The 20,776-nt window shown below is 43.0% G+C and overlaps 1 protein-coding gene across 1 annotated transcript in view; it reads left to right on the top strand.

The window, feature by feature from the left end:
* The window catches only part of LOC124742251 (acid sphingomyelinase-like phosphodiesterase 3a), a 1,292,708-nt gene that overhangs the window by 452,510 nt on the left and 819,422 nt on the right, over positions 1-20,776 (top strand). Inside the window, exon 2 of the mRNA XM_047248799.1 lies at positions 16,967-17,041. The gene's annotated coding sequence lies outside the window, so the exon portion shown is untranslated. The remainder of the gene's footprint in view (positions 1-16,966; positions 17,042-20,776) is intronic.

Genomic DNA, 20,776 nt, shown 5'->3' with positions numbered 1-20,776 from the left:
TATGTATATCACATCTAGCGATTTCCGTCCAATTCAGATAATTCACATGTAGTGCCTTTTTTTGTCACAGTGTGTATACAATGGTAACGTTCCATATTCAGGGAAAGGACGGAAACGATCTTTCGAAGAAAATGCATAACATAACAGTCACGAGCACTTCTTCAGTGGAAGAGATGTTTTTTTTTTGCAATATCGGAGATTATTAAGTGCTTATAGCTCTCAACGTACGCGTTTTGGAAACTATTTTTACTAGATATTTTAACTTCAAATGATTGACTAAGACTTCTGGGATAGCCTGAAGCAGGGAAACATTCTTCCAACTGACCAACAGCACATTGTGGCGTGAGCATTTCTACATAAACATTCGACATCACCTTACAAAATGTGTTCAAATGTGTGTGTGAAATCTTATGGGATTTAACTGCTAAGGTCATCAGTCCCTAAGCTTACACACTACTTAACCGAAATAATCCTAAGGACAAACACGCACACCCATGCCCGAGGGAGGACTCGAACCTCCGCCGGGATCAGCCGCACAGTCTATGATTGCAGCGCTAGACCGCTCGGCTAATCCCGCGCAAAATTTTAGTAAAAGTAAACAAATCCAGATTTTTATGTCGACGTTCGAAAGGGAATAACATCTGTAAGACAAGGGAATTACATAGTATTAAAATTCTAGGTGCAAGGATATCAATGGTATCATTCATTAATAACATTGCCAATCTCAGCCAGAGTGAGGATGAATTGTACCGTCTTTTGAATGGCATGAACAGTCTAATGAGTATAGAATACGGACTGAGAGTAAACTGAAGGAAGAAAAAAGTAATAATCAGTATCATAAGTGAGATTAGTGATAAGCTTAACAAAATTCGGGATCTTGAGGAACATGAAACGAAGGAATTCCGTTGGGTTGCAAGTAAAATAAAGAATGATGAACGAATCCAGGTATTCAAAGAAAGCACACAAGCACAGCCAAGTAGGCATTTCTGTGCAAAAGAGGTCTACCAGCATAGAAATCGTGGTTAAATTCCGTAAGAAGTTTCTTAGTCGATGTTTCGAGCAAAGTATTGTTTCGAAGAACGTACCTCCGTAGCCGAAACCGCTACCGCAGGCCTTGACTTGGAGGCAATCCGGGTCGAATCCCAGTGGTTAACGAAATTTTTACTGTCTGTATTTGGCTGGCAAGGAGAGGATAGGTGTTGGCATTAATTTTCTGAACATCAGTCTCTGTGCCAATGTCCTGAGTTATGTTACAAACCTCGTCGTTCTTCTGAAGTGAGTGAGTGTGACAAGATTGATAGTGATCCTTCAGTCTGATAAGGGAGTTGAAGTCGGCGGCGCCCTTGGTACTTTCCCGAGAGTAATAGGCTATGTGCGGGCACTGGGTTCCACCCTCTCCCTTCTCTCATCTTCTGCAGCGCGAACATGAGGCTACACAACATAGACACACCCATTACAGCACATAAACTTAACAGACATACTTACACTCCATAATTCGCGAAGGAAAGGTGCTTACGTGCGCGAAGGATAGGAGAAAACTTTCCAGTTAAGCGGCTGAACCTGAAATTTGGGGTATTCCAGCCACTCGCACCGTACAACTTTACTTTGAAAAGTGATGCTACAGAAGGATGTTGAAAATTCGGTGGACTGATGAGATAAGAAGACAGGATGTTCTCCGCAGATTCAGTGAGGAGCGGGACACGTGGAAAACTTTGACAAGAAGAAGGGAAAGGATGATAGTACGTGTGTTCGGACGTTACCGAATAATTGATACCACAGGGAGTTGCAGGCAAGACAAACTAGAATGCAACAAATAAATATGGTCGCCGGCAGCAAGTGCTCCTCCGAGATGAAACGTTGACACAGGAGAGGAAGTAGAGGGCCGCATCAGACCAATCAGATGACAGAGGAAAAGAAACATAAATTAAAAAAATATAAAAAATTAATGTAGTGTTGGCACCCGGCAGTGGCCTTTCCCCAATACAGCAGCCAGAATTTCGCCCTCGAGGTAAGTGTTTGGTAACCCCGGGGAGCGCGGCCCCGCTGGCGACGGCAGGCGCACCACTGTGCCGGCGGCGGCAGGGAAGTGCGCAGTCCATTACTTGCGGCAGTAGGCGGCGGTCGCGGCCGCGGCCGCTCTTTACTCATTCTTGGGCCCCGGGCAAGCGACGGGCAGGGCGCTCTCGTTGAATTATGCAGCCGCCATTACCGGCCGCGGACCACTGGCTGCGTGCGGGTAAGCCGGGATTACGTTCGGCGGCCAGGCGTCGCCACCGGCTGGGCCGTTCCTGCTCTGGAGCTTCATCTCGGCAGGCGCTAAAAGTATGCTTTGCATGGACTCCCTGCAAATCACTGACCGCAAAACGTAACGTGTTCTCTGGTGAATGACAATCACACCATCAGCTACTCTGTAAACTTTATTAAAAAACATTACTTACTACTTTCGGCACTGGTCAGAATTTCGCTCTCCGATGTATTACACTTAGTTGGCCTACTATTTTCCTAAGCTCACAAACATCATTATTAATATTATTATTTATATTATTCTGTTTCCTATTTGAGTCAGTATAAACCGTTTGTGTGACACTCGTAAATTCTGTCAAAAGAAATTCAAAAAATAAGAAGACGCTACAGGAAGAAATTATGCGAATGGAAATCAGGAGACGTGAGGTACACATACAGAGGAGCAAATGATAAAAATTTCAGGAAATTGGATGATATACTCAAAAGAAAGAGCTTCACAAATTGAGCAAGTCAATAAGGGCGTTGGTCTACCTCTGCCCCTTATGCAAGCAGTTATTCCGCTTGACATTGACAAACGGAATTGCTGGATGTCCTTGTGAGCGACATTGGGCCAGACTCTGTCGAACTGGAGCGCTGGAACGTCAAAAACCCGAGCCCCGCCTTTAACGCTCCAAACATTCCCAATTGGGGAGGGATCCTCGTGGTCAACGTAGAATTTGGCAACCGCGAAGACAAGCAGTAGAACCTCTCGCTATGTGAGCGCACGCGTTCTCGTTCTGAAATGTAAGCCCGAGATGGCTTGCCATGAGGGGCAATGAAAAGAGGCGTAGAATATCGTCGACGTACCGCTATGCTGTAAGGGTGGCGCCTATGACAACGAAAGTTGTCCTGCTATGAAATGAAATGGCACTCCAGAGCTTCACGCCTGGCTATGAGACCTTATGGCGGGCGAAAAGTTGATTCCGCAGCCCTGTCCAGCGCGTCTGCAGACACTCATTTGCTGGTCATCGGGGCTCATTTGAAGACACTTATACTCCAGCCAATGACATTTCAGGCCCAAGATGTGTCTGGACAGAGCCCAGACAGTGGCGGCATACCAAGCCGACTGTAGCCCGCTAAAGGCGGGCGAACCATGACTCATGGTCTGGAGTGCCATTTCTTTTCGTAGCAGGATCCCTTTGGTTGTCATCGATGGCATACTCATGGCAACGTGGTATGTCGACGATATTCTACGTCCCGGTCTGTTGTTCTCATGGCAAACTATCCTTAGATTATATTTCAGCAAGATAATGCCTGCCCGCATATTGCGAGATCTTCCACTGTTTGTCTTCGTGCCTGCCAAACTCTATCTTCTCCAGCAGGCTCGCCGGATCTCTCTCCACTTGGGAACATTTGGAGCATTATGAGCAGTGCCCTCCAGCCAGCTCGGAATTTTGACGATCTAACTCACCAGTTCGACAGAATCTAACACTCTATCCAAACAACTCTGTCAATCAATGCCAGGCCGAAGAACTGCTTGTATAAGGGCCAGAGGTGGACCAACACGTTACTGACATGCTCAACTTATCAAGCCCTTTCTCTTGAATACCTCATCCAATTCTTGTGAAATTGTAATCATTTGATTTTCTGTGTATGTACCTCGAATCTTCCTATTTCCGTCCTATTCACATAAATCGCTCGTGGTGCGTTGTTTCTTTCTGTCTAAGAGTGTGTAGACGAGGAATGGTTCGTATTCAGTGATGTGACAGGGACGATCATTCCAAGCAAACGCATAACATATTAGCTACGAGCACTTGTTCAGCGGAAGAGATGTGTTTCACAGAATTGGAGATGAACAAGTGCGTATAGCTCTTAGCCATGCTTTTTAGAGCCCTTATTTACTAGACATTTTTGCTTCGGATTGTTGTCCCTGTCATATCATTGAATATTTATAATTGGTTTACTACGCCCTGAAGCAGGGTGCCATATTCTTCTAATTCACCAACAGTATACTGCAACGTGACCATTTCTTCATAAACAATCAACGTCAATTCTCAATTCTATTAATCGACGAATAAATAAAATTGTAGTATAAGTAAACAAATCCACCATGAACTCATCCAGATCTGAAAGGGAAAAGCAGCCTTGTAATAGGGAAATTATTTGCACGAATCATTTATAACCATATGGTGCAAGTTGGTGAAAACATAGTATGTGACCCCAGGACGCTGAACTTTCTGGAAGGGGACGTCAAATCAGCGTCATTAGTGTCAGAGTAGAACATAGAAGCGACCGTAGTGGACCTGAGACTGACAACGTTCAGTGATACGGTACTGCTGCAGAACTACTGAAACAAGTAACAACTGAATAAGAAAACTGTCGAACAAGTTATGTTTTAACAAAGTTGTGAAGATAGTGAAATGATATGGTGCAAACAGCGGTAGGATTCTATGATAGCATTTGGTGCCGAAAACAAACTGGAAATAATAAATGATAAAAGGAAATTTGATTTTCTCGTTATAAACGAGGCGAATGTCCAGGGCGATGGAGACGCCACGAGTTGCGCTTAAGAAATTAGAAATTCTGATACAGAATGCTATAGTACTGTTAACGTAATAAGAATCCGTAACAATACAGAACTCGCAGATAAAATGACAGCAGAAATATTTCACAAGGGTCCAAACATTGTGTTAACTAAATATTACGGCGCACCACAGGAATAAGATTTTTCTAAAGCAATATGCGTTTCCTGGTAAGAATGGGAACGAGTTTTTGATACTGTGACATATCAGTTCAGCACGTTGTGTGACGTAAAACTCGTTCCGCGTGCCGCCCGATCAACGTCTACTGTGCAGAACATGACAAACAAAGCAAACTACCTCTTCGAACGCAAGAACGCGGCGTTGGCTCAACTTTTGATGAGCCATTCAGGCAGCCTCTATCTCCGCCACCTGCCGGGTGAAGGGAAGGACCCTGCAGATCGCTGCCCGCTTTAGCGTCCATAAAACGACGCCGACAAACGTTACGCCGGCCGATGGCACCCAGCGCGCTACAAATTTTGTTACCCGTAAACATTGCTGAACTTGCGGTTTCGCTTCCGGAGTATTGGTGGCTTTCTAGAGATTGTCGCCCTGCTCGCTATGACGTCGGCTGTGTAGCTAGGCTGTTACTCGCAGCTACAACGAAAAAATTCTTATGAGTTTTCGCCTTACGACATGCCGATACCTACCGCTGCCTCTCGTGTCATGTCGTCTTCCTTTTGGCTAGTGAGAGTGTGTCTACGACCCCTGTACAATTCACGTGCACGTAAAAATTTACCCCACGAACACTAACACCTACATGGCGCTATTCTAGTCAATATTCGCTTCAAACAGGCTTGTTGCAATGAACTGCAACGGAACTCCAATAAGTACATTCTTCAAAAGTGGTCATTTCCTGATCACTCCTGCCTCAGAGTTTAGGAAAAAAGTACTAAAATATTTTTCTGCTCTTAATTGGCTGGACGTACGAGTCATAGATTATATGAAATACCATTCATATCTCTGAGCATATTTTAATACAGGAATGCTTAAAATGCACAAAACCTTAAAATTAGATACCTAGAAACAATAATTTACTGTGATACACTTTATAGGATCTGAGGAGGAATGATTAATATTCACCAATATGTCAAGAATGATCATTCGAAGCAAAAAAAAGTCTGCTAACGTTGGGTCCAAAATGTATATCTTAAGAGGTATAACCACTTCTTCATCTTCGATACCATGAAAAAAAACCTCTTCTACTACAAGCTCTATGCTTTCTATTCTTTTGGAAATGTATATCTTGAGAACTGAGAGAACATGTTCGGTAGAAGAAATGTATTTCACAGAAGTGAAGGTGAAGAATTTCTCATCGCTCCTAAGGGATTGCATTTTAGAGCTCATGTTTACAAGATCTTTTAACTTTGAAATTGTTTTGGAAATATGTGGTAAGGTCTTGTGGGACCAAACTGTTGAGGTCATCGGTCCCTAAGCTTACACACTACTTAGTGTATTTGAAACTAACTTACACTAAGGACAACACACACACCCATGCCGGAGGGAGGACTCGAACCACCGACGGAAGAAGCCACGCCAACCATGACAAGGAGCCTCAGATCACGCGGCTACCACACGCGGCTTTGCACTCCGAGTACTGTGAAAAAATTAATTTGCAAAAATTCTCCTTATTAAAAAGGAATGAAATAAAAAGTAGCCTGACGAAGGGTAACATTAAATAATTAGATAATAAGGGGTAGAGGGTTGTAAATATAGAAAACCAATTACATTTGGCAAAAAAAGTTGTAGTGAACCTTAGACAATACATTATGTACAATCCAAATCACTACTCAGTTTTGCAGCTTAGCTTATTTTATTTGCAGACATCGTAAATACAATTTTCCTTTTCTGTGCCAGTAACATATAGGTAGACCCATGTAGAACAAGACAAATATTGCACCCGGATGGGACCTTACTAGTGCTCTTTAAATTTTCCCTCGCAGAAGAGACATTCAGTATCGTCTACGGGCACTGTAGAGGGTAATGAGAGTTCATTTCAGCCCATACATCAGGATGTGTCTATTCATCATCACCACTGCCATTTTTTGGAAAGTTTTTGTTTGGCTCTGAAATGGCTCTGAGCACTATGGGACTTAACATCAGAACTTAGAACTACTTAAACCTAACCAACCTAAGGACATCACACACATCCATGCCCGAGGCAGGATTCGAACCTGCGACCGTAGCAGTCGCGCGGTTCCGGACTGAGCGCCTTAACCGCGAGAACACCGCGGCAGGCCATAAAGTTTTTGTTTGAAAGGTTTTCAGTTTCTTGCATTTTAGGTTTTTACAATTGCAAACATTTCTCCCTTTGCGCTGGTTCGTAACTCATAGTTCGAGCTATAGTTGACTTCAGTATTGAGAATATAAGTGATGTGCCCGTTTTCTACACCTGTTGGAGGTCTTCTTTTTCGTTGAAGGTGATATCTCCAAGGTATAACAAAATGACTGAGTGTATAAGAACACTTAGATAATATAATTTTTTCCAAATTGTCGTGGCAGATTAATGCAACATCTGAAAGTTTTGATGAAATTGCTCTTTGTTCCTGTATCGTCAAAGAAAATGCAACAAGTTAAATAACGGTCAATGAACAATACATTAATATTCTTTCAACGTACTCAGGAGTTGCATTTAATGTCAATGTCGAGGACCCTCAGTCTGAAGACGGGTTTGATGCAGTTCTCGACGCTACTCTACCCTGTGGAAGTCTCTTCACCCACAAATAATTACTGCAACCCACATCCATTTGAAACTGCTTGCTGTATTCGTTCTTGGTCTGCCTCTAAAATTTTTACACCCCCACCCCCTTTTCCCATAGTTCCCTCCAATACTAAACGAGTTCTTGAGTTTCAAAATGTGTTCCCCTTTTAGTCAAGTGATGCCTTAGACGTCTTTCCTCCTCAAATCTATTCAGTACCTTCTCATTGATTACGCCCTCTATCCATCTGATCTTCTGGTTCCTTCTGTAACATCACATTTCAAATGCTTCTGTCTTCGTCCTTTCTGAACTGCTTATCGTCAACGTTTCGCACCCGTACTTGGTTAAATTCCTGACAAATACCTTCTGGAAAGACTTTCACACATATAAATTTATGTTCTATGTAAAAAAAATTTCTGTTTTTCAGAAGTCGTTTTGTTTCAATTACTAGTGTTAATTTTGTGTCCGCTCTATTTGGACCATCATAAATTTTTTAATTGACCAAATAGCAAAAGTTATCAAACACTTTCATCGTCTCATTCCCTAATCTAATTCGCTCAACATCGCCTGATTTAATTCGTCTATATTCCTCGACTCTTATTTTGCTGTTGTTGACGGGCCCGCATCTCGTGGTCGTGCGGTAGCGTTCTCGATTCCCACGCCCGGGTTCCCGGGTTCGATTCCCGGCGGGGTCAGGGATTTTCTCTGCCTCGTGATGGCTGGGTGTTGTGTGATGTCCTTAGGTTAGTTAGGTTTAAGTAGTTCTAAGTTCTAGGGAACTGATGACCATAGATGTTAAGTCCCATAGTGCTCAGAGCCATTTCTTTGTTGTTGACGGTTCTAGGCGCTTCTGTCTGGAACCGAGTGACCACTACGGTAGCAGGTTCGAATCCTGCCTCGAGCATGGATGTGTGTGATGTCCTTAGGTTAGTTAGGTTTAAGTAGTTCTAAGTTCTAGGGGACTGATGACCTCAGATGGTAAATCCCACAGTGCTCAGAGCCATTTGAACCATTTTTTGATTTTGTTGATATTCATCCTCCTTTCAAAACAGTGTCCATTCCGTTCAACTGCACTTCCGGGTCCTTTGCTATCACTGACATATTTTCAGTGTCGTTGATACACTTCAAATTTTTTAATATTCCTACCTAAAATTAAATTCCTTGAAAATTTTCTTTGGTTGCCTTTACTGTTTGCACAATGTAAAAATTGAATAACATCGGGGATAGGCCACAGCCCTGTCTCACTCACTTCTCCACCTCTGCTTCGTTTTCATGCTCTTCGACTCTTATAATTCCCGACTGGTTCTTGCACAAGGTGTATCTAACCTTTCGCTCCCTGTATTTAACCTACACTACTTAAGGTTTTCAATGAGTGTATACCAGTGAATATTGTCAAAAGTTTTCCCTAAGTTTACAAGTGCTATGAACACGGCATTGCCTTTCCTTGAACAATAGTCCGCCTCCGTAGTGCAGCGGTAGCGTTACTGCCTACCATGCAAGGGGGCCCGGGTTCGATTCTCGGGAGGAGGCTGGTTGTTGTGTGTGCTTCATCATTATTCGCAAACAAGTCGCCGCCGAACCCCGAAGGGGATATCCTGGCCAATAAATGCCATACGATCATTTCATTTCCTTGACCTATAGCCAAAGGTAAGTCATAAGGTTGGTACTGCTTTATGTATTCCAGTATTTCTCCAGAAAACACATTGATCTTCGTTTCGTCGATGTCGATGCTACCAGTGTTTCCATTCTTCTGTTAATAATTCCTGTCAGTCCATTGCCACCGTGAATTATTAAACTTACAGTTCGGTGATATTCACAACTGTCAGCAGCTAATATCTTAGGAATAGGAGTTATTACAATATCCTTAAATTCTGAGGGTATTTCGCTTGTCTCATATCTTGCACGCTAGGTGGAGTAGTTTTCTCTGCCTAGGTCTCCCAGGGATATCAGCGTTTCTGAGGGAATGTCGTCAACTCATGTGACCTTGCTCCTGATTACCTTTTTCAGTGATCTGTCAAATTTCTCTTGCAGTAGCAAATCTCATGTTTCATCTGCATGTACTTCCTTACCTTCATGTTCATTACCTTTCTATAAAACCTCTGTCAGTTCTTTCCACCTTTCAGTTTCTCCTTCTCTGCTTGGTACTGATTTTCCAACTGAGCTGCTCATAATCATACAGTTGCTTCTCTTTTCTTCAAGGACCTCTTTAGCTTTTCTGTAGGCAGTATCTATCTCCTAGTTATGAATGTTTCTAGAGAGTTACTTTATTCCTCTAGCCTTTCCAGTTTAGTTATTTTACACTTCTTATTTTTTAGATGCTTGTATTCCATTTCCCCTGTTTAATTTGCTCCATTTTTATATTCTCTGTTTTTATCAACTAAAATCAAAATTTTCCATGATGTCCAGGGATTTCTACTAGGCCATGCCTCTTTACCTGTGTGCTGCTGCCATCACTATTCCATCTTTCAAATCTATCTGTTCTTTCCCTTCTTTCAGTAAATCGTTCTCTAATGTCCCTTTTAAACTCTGAACAACCTCTATTAAGCAAGAGCCCATCATAATTCTCTACCGTTTTCAAATTTTTCAGTTCCATAACCAGTAATGGTCGGAGTCCTCATCTGGCCTGGACATGCCTTATAGTTTAAAATCTGGTTCCAAATTCTCTGCCTCACCATAACATTAAAACTCAGTAAAACAGACTCGATCGCAGCAGATGATTATTATTATGGTTGCCATCCACTTTCGATCTGTAATTTATGCCACCTTCAGCAATAACACCATGATCAGGGCTGGTGGCGGCGGACGGAATAAGGTCCGTAAGAACACGGACGGTAGATGGGTAGCCCCCGTAACTAATGAGAGGAAATAGATTTGTGGCACAAAAGAAGGGATCTGGGGTAGGACTCGTTCTGAGACGCCAAGGAGCCGTCAGTTAAGTACGGAAGGGAAACGTGGGGGATAATACTGTGGAGGGAGATCAACAGACAAACACAGTAAGCAGGTTCAGATAGATGGTAGTTACAGTGGTTATTCGGAAATTAAGTGGCTTGCACAGGACAGAGTACCGTTGATAGCTACAACAAACCGGTCTCTGGACTGAAGACCACAACAACAAAACCGACATTGACATGAATGGACAGAAACGCACTGTATATCATAACTGTGATTCAAGTCGTAGGTTATTATACCCCTGCGCATTTAATAGCCTCGTCCACAACAGTGAATTACAGATAAAATAAATACAAATTAAGTTAAAGGCTCAGTAGAGCCCATCGCACAGTCGCCGCCAGCACAGGTCACGAGTGCAGCCATGAAACTTTCAGGTAGATTTCCACATCAACTGAATGCTGCATCGCCCTATCGAGACTGAAAAATGCTGCGTTGTGCGTTATACCCATATATCACCGCGTCATGCAGTCACGTTGCGTACAGCTGTAGGCCATCCTCCGGTGCAACAGAAGCATAATTTCCGTTACAGATTTCGTCCATGATTAGAAATAAGGAAAGCGTCTCATGGCATTGACGGAGGAGAGTAAAGGTTGCTCAGCCGTCTGATCGGAGTTGAAAGTTATCTAAAAGGGAAGGATGAAATGACACATTTTTAGGCTGGATTTGCATTTACACGTGAAAATTAGTGAATCTGAAATCTCTGATTCTGAAAAATTGCATCAATGGATATTAATTTTTCTGTAAGTCCTGAGCTGTAATAAACGAACGTCATCATCTGAAAGAAATGGAAGTATTGAAGTGGCTGTTAATGACATTCTATTATGCCCTGACATGTGATGACCTCCATGCTTGACATATGATAGCATATGCCAGATAATCGCTCTGTGAACCTGCCTTATATCTCATGAACTAATAAAATACTTACCTTACCATATAATCTGAAAGCAAATAATCACACATTTACTTATTTTTCGACTTAGTTCATATGTGAACATGCAGGATAGAACATGCTACGGAGTGTACACGCATGATTTGAGGCACATCGAAACCATTTTCAACACATGCTGTAACTGTGGTTGCATGGTACAGCGCGTTTTAGACCGCAGTATCTGTAACAATGTACGATTGAATAAATGGTCTCTAGCATGGAAACCATGCATTTCCGTACATCAGTTCATTAGACCTTCTTTGTTCCGTATCCTCTCATCAATCAATCCCATCAATCATCAACGAAAAGAATCATCTTGTATGCAGCGTACCATCTTGGGCAACATTAGGTAGAAAGGGAAAAAAATGTGCTCGAGCCATGCATATTAAAGGGAATACAATGGGAATTCGTACTACACACCATAACGACAAATTACGCAGCCAACAGCTGAAAGCTTACAAATACCGGCCCATGTGTCACTGACGTACACCCTACTTAATCTTCAATCGTGATTAGCAAAAGCACATAGAAGACAAAGAAAGAGAATTTATAGATTATGAAGAGTATGGCGGGAAACAAGAATGTCCATAGCAGTGTTGAATAACCAGTCTACAAAGAGCTTACGGCATTGCCAATTAATTACGAACTCATAACCGTAACTCGGCCAGTGTGTGCTCTTCTCTCTCGATGATTAGCAAGAGAAATAAGACTAAAGAAGATGCTAGGCCCATGAAAAACGTGCTTTGCAACGTAGTCTCACGAGCTCGTCGGAATAACGGTTTCAGCAAATCTTATGTGGCTCCAAGTTTATGTGGCAAGGAAACACAATTCCACTCTCCTGTTAATACGAGGTAAGAGCTCAAAGTCTTTCACGGCATTGCTACAAATAGCTACAGCCTTTATTGCCTACTCAAACACGCTCAACATAACCAGCAAGCGCGGCCACAACTACCGAGCTGGACACATCCTCTCTTTGCGGCAGTGATAACTACTGTACGTTTCAAACGAGCTTCCGTCCGTCTTAATAGCTGAGTGGTAACGTGGCTGCCTCCCATGCGCTGGGCCCGGGTTTGATTCCCGGCCGGCTCGGAGATTTTCTCTGCATGGTGAATGGGCGCTGTGTTCCTCATCATCGGCCGCAAGTCGCCCAACGTGGCATCGACTGAAATAAGACTTACACTTGGCCGCCGAACCCGAACAGGACTCCCGGCCAACAATGTCATACGATTGTTTCATTATTTACCTGAGTTACCGTCACAGGGTGCTGACGTGACATCCCTAAGTTACAGATAAAGTAAAGCGGACAGCGTATCTAAAGGTGCCACTCAGACGTTCAATAATAATGTCAAACCGCCAAAAGACTGACTGAGGACGCTTGTCGACGTATTGTCAACTCCTCAAAATTTTGATTCCACGGCAAGCTCGTTTGAGACGTGCAGTAGTTGCCACTGCCGCGAAGACAGGACGTGTCCAGTTCGGTAGTTGTGGCCGCGCTTGCTGGTCATGTTGCACGTGTTTGAGTAGGCAATAAAGGCTGTAGTTATTTTTAGCAATGCCGAGAAACAGTGTTGATGGCCCACAAAATATTATCAATACTGCCAGTACATGTGTCTGTTCATATTTGCATTTCTATGTTGACAGAGATTCATTAATCAGCTACACGGCGTTAGTGCTCAGTTTGTGTGTTCAGTTCGCATTTCTTTCTTTGGTAAGTGTTCACGGTTCACTATTCTAGTTTCGAAAAATAAAAAAGAAATGATGGCCGAATTTATCGAGTGCTGCAGAAAAACAAAGACTTTAAAATAAATAGTCAAAGGAATATATGGACAAAAATCGAAAAAATATGCCACGTATCAAGAAATACTAAACAAACACCACTGTGTAGTCAGTGTATTTGCGGCTTTAGAATATGTTTGGGGACAAGATGAGAATAGAAACTTTCGAAATATGGCGCTAAAGATGAATGCTGATGATTAGATGAGTAGATCACATAACTAATGAGGAGGTATTGAATAGAATTTGGGAGAAGAGGAATTTGTGGCACAACTTGACTAGAAGAAGGGATCGGTTGGTAAGACATGTTCTGAGGTATTAAGGGATCACCAATTTAGTATTGCAGGGCAGCGTGGAGGGTAAAAATCGTAGAGGGAGACCAACAGATGAATACACTGAGCAGATTCAGAAGGATGTAGGTTGCAGTAGGTACTTGGAGATGAAGAAACTTGCTCAGGATAGAGTAGCATGGAGAGCTGCATCAAACCAGTGTCAGGACTGGAGACCACAACAACAACAAACAATATTAATTGTTAAGCATGGTTTTAATTTGATATATTACTCAAGAATGTGAAAAAACGCTTCTACTTCGAAAAGTACGTCTTATACTGTATTTTTTTGTAAGAGGTCTGGGAAATGTATGTCACTCTCACCAGTTATCCCACACTCTAAAAGTATACACTAAAGAACCAAAGGAGCTGTTAACTACCTAATATCGTGTAGGGCCCGAGCGAGTATGCAAAACTGCCGCAACATGACGTGGCGTGGACTCGACTAATGTCTGATTTAGGGCTGGAGGGAACTGACGCAATGAATCCTACAGGGTTGTAATTCCGTAAGAGTACAGCCGGGGTGGAGACCTCTTCTAAACAGCATGTTGCAAGACATCCCAGATATGCTCAGTAATGCTCATATCTGGGGAGTTTGGTGACCAGCGGAAGTGTTTAAACTCAGAAGAGTGTTCCTGGAGCCAATCTACAGCAGTCCTGTATGTGTGGGGTGTCACAGTGTCCTGCTGGAATTGCCCAAGAACGTCGGAACGCACAATGGACATGAGTGGATGCAGGTGATCAAACAGGAGGCTTACATACGAGTCACGTATCAGAGTCATATCTAGACGTATCAGGGGTCTCATTTCACTCCAACTGCACGCGCCCCACACCATTGTAGAGCCTCCACCAGCTTGAACAGTCCCCTGCTGACATGCAGGATCAATGGATTCGTGACGTTGTTTCCATACCCTTACACGTCTGTCTACTCGATAGAATTAAAAACGAGACTCGTCTGACCAGGCAACATGTTTCCTGTCATCAGCAGTCCAACGTCGGTGTTCACGTTCCCAGGCAAGGCGTAGAGCTTTGTGTCGCGCAGTCTTCAAGGGTACACGATTGGGCTTTCGGCTCTGAAAGCTCATATCGATGATGTTTCGTTGAATGGCTCGCTCACCCGCTGACGCTTGTTAATGGCCCAGCATTGAAATTTGCAACGTTTGCGGAAGGGTTGCCCTTCTGTCACGTTTAAAGATTCTCTTCGGTCGTCGTTGAACCCGTTCTTGCAGGATCTTTTTCCGGCCGCAGCAATCCCGGAGTTTGCTATTTTACCGGATTCCTGATGTTCACGATGGAGTCGTGAAATGATCATCCGGAAAATTCCCCACTTCATCACTACCTCGGTTATACTGTGTCCCATCGCTTGAGCGCCGACTATAACGCCACTTTCTAATTCACTTTAATCTTGATAACCTGCCATTATAGCTCAGTAACCGATCTAATAACTGCGTCAGACACTTTTTGTCTGAGAGAGGCGTTGCCATCCGCAGCGCCGTATTCCGCCTGTTTGCAAATCTTTGTATCTCAAAACGCATGCCCATACCAGTTTCCTTGGCGGTTCAATGTATTTAACCGGTATAGATCCTTTCAGGGCAGTTTTAATAGCGTCACATATTTCCGTAAGCTGCTCCTCTTCTTTCTCATGGCCTTATCCCGTGTCATCACGGGGCCGGCGTGTTAATAGGGTTTTGGCACTGTCTGTGGTTGAGGGTGGTCGGCCACGCTTCCTGTCGCTACACCATAGGCAAGCTTAGTGCTAGGATTGTTTCATAAATCTTAAGGATGAAAGTAACTTTCATGTGATGCGTCACTGCCAATCAACATAGCTCGAGGAAACTGGGACAATACGTAGAAAGAACGGCTACTGTATAGTGCAAAAGAAAAGTAAAAGAAAAAAATACGCAATGAGAGGAAGAGAAATGACACATTTAATCACAAACAATAATTACTCTGAAGCCATCGCGATTTCTGATGGACATAGAGACACTGTGAAATGTCGGACATTGCTCTTAATGGAGTGTGTGATTATCACAAACGACAGAGCATGCTCTGACGCATGCTTCCTCGTGGACACAAGTCTGGAGGGAACTGAATCCTACAGAGCTGTCGTAATTCCGTAAGAGTACGACGAGGGTGGAGATCTTTTCTGAACTGCATGTGGCAAGGCATCCCAGATATGCTCAGTTCTTCCAACATCGTTGCTGGGTCATCATTGGTGCATATGAACACGGTGCCACATGTCTCCTCAACGAATGCGACCCACGCCCGGTGTGATTAAATTACCAGGTACGAGCAAACCAAATGTGGTTGTAGTTCGATAAGCTGTTTCACGCGCACAATTTAGTGGTTATCTGCTGCTGTAGTTGGCAGTGTTGCACCGCCTTCTCCGTTTCGGGCAGCGGCATCTGTGATTCGAAATTTTCCCCCTTCAGCGTGGAACAATGCTGCGAGCAAAACCAGACTCCTGGGCTATACTCGTCACACTTCACCTTTCGAGTCTCCCGTTCATTTTTGCCCAGTGGTTCAAATGGCTCTGAGCACTAAGGGACTTCTGTGGTCATAAGTCCCCTAGAACTTAGAACTACTTGAACCTAACTAACCGAAGGACATCACGCACATCCATGCCTGAGGCAGGATTCGAGCCTGCGACCGTAGCGGTCACGCGGTTCCAGACTGAAGCGCCTAGAACCGCTCGGCCACAACGGCTGCCGATTTTTGCCCAAGTGAAGTCATATAAACGTTGTATCCAGGTCATATTGTAATGAAGAACACCTCCGCAGTGAACTGTAACTGACCACTGATTGACATACACTTTCTTCTGCCCACCTCGTTTTGCGGGGCCAGCCACATTTGCCCTGTAATCACGCTGACGTCACGCCGTATCACGTACAACTTTCTGTGCTCAACAGGGAGACTTCTAGCAACCTCCTCGCTCACCTTCATTCACTCCCACAGAGTCTCCAATACTCCATGTCTGTAATACTGCATCTCTCGTCCTTAAGCTTTGCACAGCAGTGTGTATATTTACATGTGCGTGAGTGTGTAATTTAGCTTCGATGGGCAGAATGTTGGGCAAAATACATTGCAGCTTTGCTACCAAATCAATATGATGACAAATCCAAATATAGAAATGGTGCGGCATGTCGGCCGCGCTTTGTTCGCTCATTTTGAATTGCTGAGCACTAGCGGCGCTTCGGTACACGCGAAGAACAAATGCGGCCAGACGTCACAGAAAGGCAGTGATTACCCCACGTGGCTGAATGGAGCGTTGATTATGATTAGCCTTAACAGAACGCGGCGCTGGGGCTGGCAGAAGCGCGAAGGCGCCGCCGTGTCTGCATCAGCGCTTCACATCTCTTGCTAACGGTGTAGGTTTTCAGAATATGCTTTTAGTTCCGCAGATTGCTTCATTTGTTCCGTAATATCAAATGAGTTAGCCTTTTCAGTTACTACGTTAGGTAATATAGTTTTCTCTTTGTGGTTTCAGTTCCATGAGCTTCTGTAACCTGGTCTGCGACTGCACTGGATCCGATCCCTTCTGATACTTCTTCAGAGACTCAGGTGAGTAGTAACTCGAATTATGTCTGCTGTTAGCAGTCTAGATTATTAATTCAGTATTCTTGCATGAGTAGTCAGCCTGGCACTCAGCCATATACGGCCACCACTGGGTTTCAATTAGCCACTTTTTACCTTCACTGGACTACCAAAAGCTTACTTAAGCTTCAGTGCACAGTACCACAGTGAAAAGTACACCGAAAAGAAATCCGTAATGGCCCTAGGCTATTATGAATATATTCTGTGTTTCGTAGCTCTTGATGATCTTACTAGGGGAGTATCAGCCGTACAACAGTTGGTATAATCTTAATTACAGAAAACATTGAATTAGGCACAACGCTATGATATGGCATTTTTAAGAAAGTAACGTCAAATGGTATTTGTGAAATTATAAAACTCGTCGGAGAATGTAATAGTAAATAAGGGAATTGGAATAATAAGGAAAGTGTGCATGGAACACATTCCCCCTTACTTTCTAAGAAGTACGAAATTTGAACTCTATAAAGGAAAACAAGAGACTTATCACAATAGATGCTCTTCACTATAACTGCTGCTAAATATTGAAAATAAGGGAAGTATAAGCGTTTAAATCCTGCTCTGTACATATGATTCTGTACGTATGACTTAAACCTCTCATAAATACTAGGGACTGAGATACACGAATTAAAATAATTAAATTATTTCTGAAATAAATAATTTTCGTTAATTCATTTCTCTTACATGGGGAACTTCACAATAGCTTTGTGTGTAAGGTCCCTTCTGATTCTTTTTCTCGACAGTGGCTATCTCTTCAAATGAAAACTTCTTTATTCGGACTTCAAAAACATTTACTCACCGAAGAAATGGTTCGTACTGGACTGTCTATGTGCATTTAAAGAACACGGAACCTTTCACCATATCAAGACGCAGTATAGCTGAGAATGACTTTCGGCATAAAATGAAACAAGTATTGAGTAGTATCACTACATTCAATTATTACACATGAACAATAAATTTACAATGAGACTTACACTAAACAAAATATAAATCATCGTACAACACTGCTTTAATCACAGAAAAGCATCCGTCTGCGCTCGCTTGTAAAACAAAAAGGTACCGTCGATACGATCGTTTACAGTACTCAATTTTTAACTGATTATTTATTTATTTATCACGTTTCAGATATTTTGATCGTAATATTCGCTCTTCCCACACATGTGCTTTTAAACACCGATAACGAGTTTACGTAGGTAAAACTTATGTTTACACCTGCAAAACAAAGTACATGCGTGTGGAATGTATTACTAGGAATGTAAGTCAAGTGACGATATCCAAGAAGGCCACGCCCCTGGTATTAAATTCAATAGTGAGAGGCCAGTGGCGAAAAGTGTGTCGACCATCCTTTGAGTGATAATAACGATGGTAATCACAACACGTATAAATCACTTCGTAAGTAACGCTGCTAGATATCAACTGCTGTTCACGGCCCATACTCATGAAAACAAGAAGGTGAAATCGATAGAGTTTCAATCTACCGAAGGCTTGCGAAATGCGGGTACTACGCGTAAAGAGTCTGAATTATTTGGTATTGTTTGAGACAACCATACGTAATTAGAAATCAGAGTCAATTACATTATTTACATATGTAAACATCAATTTTCACTCAGGATAGTCGAACGCACAAGTCATATTGTCGAAAACAACAGAGGCAAGGTAAGATTGATTGAACGAATTTTGAGTACAATTAAATTCAAAGAATAGCTTATGTACTATTTCGCTTTAGTACTGTATCCGGAGTCCTCACCAAGCAAGCTCATCAAAAGGGGTAGCAAAGTTCTATTATGCTTATTTCTTCGTCTGTAACTATTCTTACAGTCACAGATAACAACCAATAAGTTGTAAATAGCGTAGGCATTTTTGGAATCTCGATATTCGCATGCATCGGAAAGTACAAACTGTTCCTAAACTCGAAATGCAGTACTTAAAAAGCAGTTTGCTCAGTTGGCCCTGAGGTTTCTATAACAGTGTGAGGTAGGTTGGAGTACTCTGTAGCGTCACCTCCTTGACCATGACAGGCATTTTCGCTCAGTCTCCGTACGGTGATACAGAGGCGAGCGCTTCTTTGTGCATTGATACATCGGAGCAATTCAGAGTTGTGCTGCTAGATTTGTTACCGATAGGTCTGAAAAACACGTAACACTAAAGTTCTACGGAGATGCTTTGGGAACTGAAAGGGGAATCCCTGGAAGGAAGGCGACATTCTCTTCGAGATATATATACTTAGAGGTTGCAGTCAGTAAGGCAGATTGGTAAAAGTTCTCTTCTAAGGAAGAGTTCTTTTTCGGATCAAAATAGAAAGTAAGCCGCTGAGGAATTTATCTATTATTTTTTTACAAAGTAAAAATCTTGGTGGATCTTACCTAAAAGTTCAAGACGTTCGTCAAACTTTCGTGTAGTAATTGCAAAAATATAGTTCGAAATACGTTACTATGTCAGTTGCGGGATCAAATGTAGCCCAATACCATTTATTTTTCTTGTGCCAATGAGAAGTCGGTCAACGGCTTGTGGTCTTGCTGTGGCATTCCTATTCCCCGCGCGGCGTCCCGATTTCGATTCCCGTCTGGGTCAGGGGTTTTCCCTGCCTCGAGATGACTGGGTGTTGGTGTGTCGTCTTCATCGTCATCATTCATCCCCATTACGGTCGGAGGAAGACAATGCCAAACCACCTCCGCTAGTGCATTGCCTAGTCAGCGGTGAGGGTCTCCCGCATCGTCCCCTACGCTCCCCAGAGTATGGGACCCCATCATCAGTGAGAGGTCCGTGCTGAAATTTCTGTGTCGGCATCAACGTCCTTATATCCAGTACAGAATACGAATACATACAGCATCATAAATACTCAAACGTGGTCATCATCTGCAGTTTCCCACGTTTAAATGTGATACGGGTACAAATTAACAGCTTCGTAAACTGGGAGCTCATCTTCGGCCTCCCCTCTCCCCCCCCCCACCCCCCGCCCCTTCCAGTATAATGTCGTCAGGGTGGAATCCTTGACGTGTATCGACGGGTGAGATCGCCTCTGACTAATACGTCCGGTAGTTAATTAGCTAGTTAGTCACAAGTTTCATAGAAAATTTTAATGATTCTTTAATGGAAAGTCTGTGGAATGAGCCAGTTTGATGTTATATGCGTATGTTTAGTGGTAACACAAATGAATACGTTCTGGAAAAGAAGGTGCTGTACAGGAGAAATGATTTTAGTTAGATTTGAAACATGCTTTATTACCTGTCGGACATTTATGTTATTGGGCAAATGCATTTTTAAATCCATTATGAGCCACTGACAACTTTAATAATGGGTAACAAACATCATCGTTTCCTGTAGTGTTAACGTGTAAACACCACTATCGAAGAGGGACGGGTAAACTGTTGGGTCCTGCCTACTCGTCGAGCATAGGGTGCCTAGGAAACCTGCTTTCTCAAGCAAAGCGTATTAATACATTTTTGTTACTATGAGGTAATTGACAACACTTAACTTCGAGAAATTTACAGTGGGATGTCGCAAGCAAAGGGTGACATGAAACATATGCAATCTCTTCAGCGTATACAATTCCTTATACAAATGAAACAATGTACTTCATAAGTCACTGCTGTAGACCTGGTAAATCGGCTAGATTTCAATTAGCTGCGACCAGACGGCGTGGTGGTTATGTTCTCTTCGCCCAGAGGCCGCTGCTTTCTCGGTGTCGTCCTAGAGTTTGTTGTA

The sequence above is a fragment of the Schistocerca piceifrons genome, chromosome 1 (genome assembly GCF_021461385.2).
Source record: "Schistocerca piceifrons isolate TAMUIC-IGC-003096 chromosome 1, iqSchPice1.1, whole genome shotgun sequence".
Lineage (NCBI taxonomy): Eukaryota > Metazoa > Arthropoda > Insecta > Orthoptera > Acrididae > Schistocerca > Schistocerca piceifrons.
The sequence above is the reverse complement of the archived record's forward strand: the minus strand, read 5'-3'. Positions and strand labels throughout refer to the sequence as shown.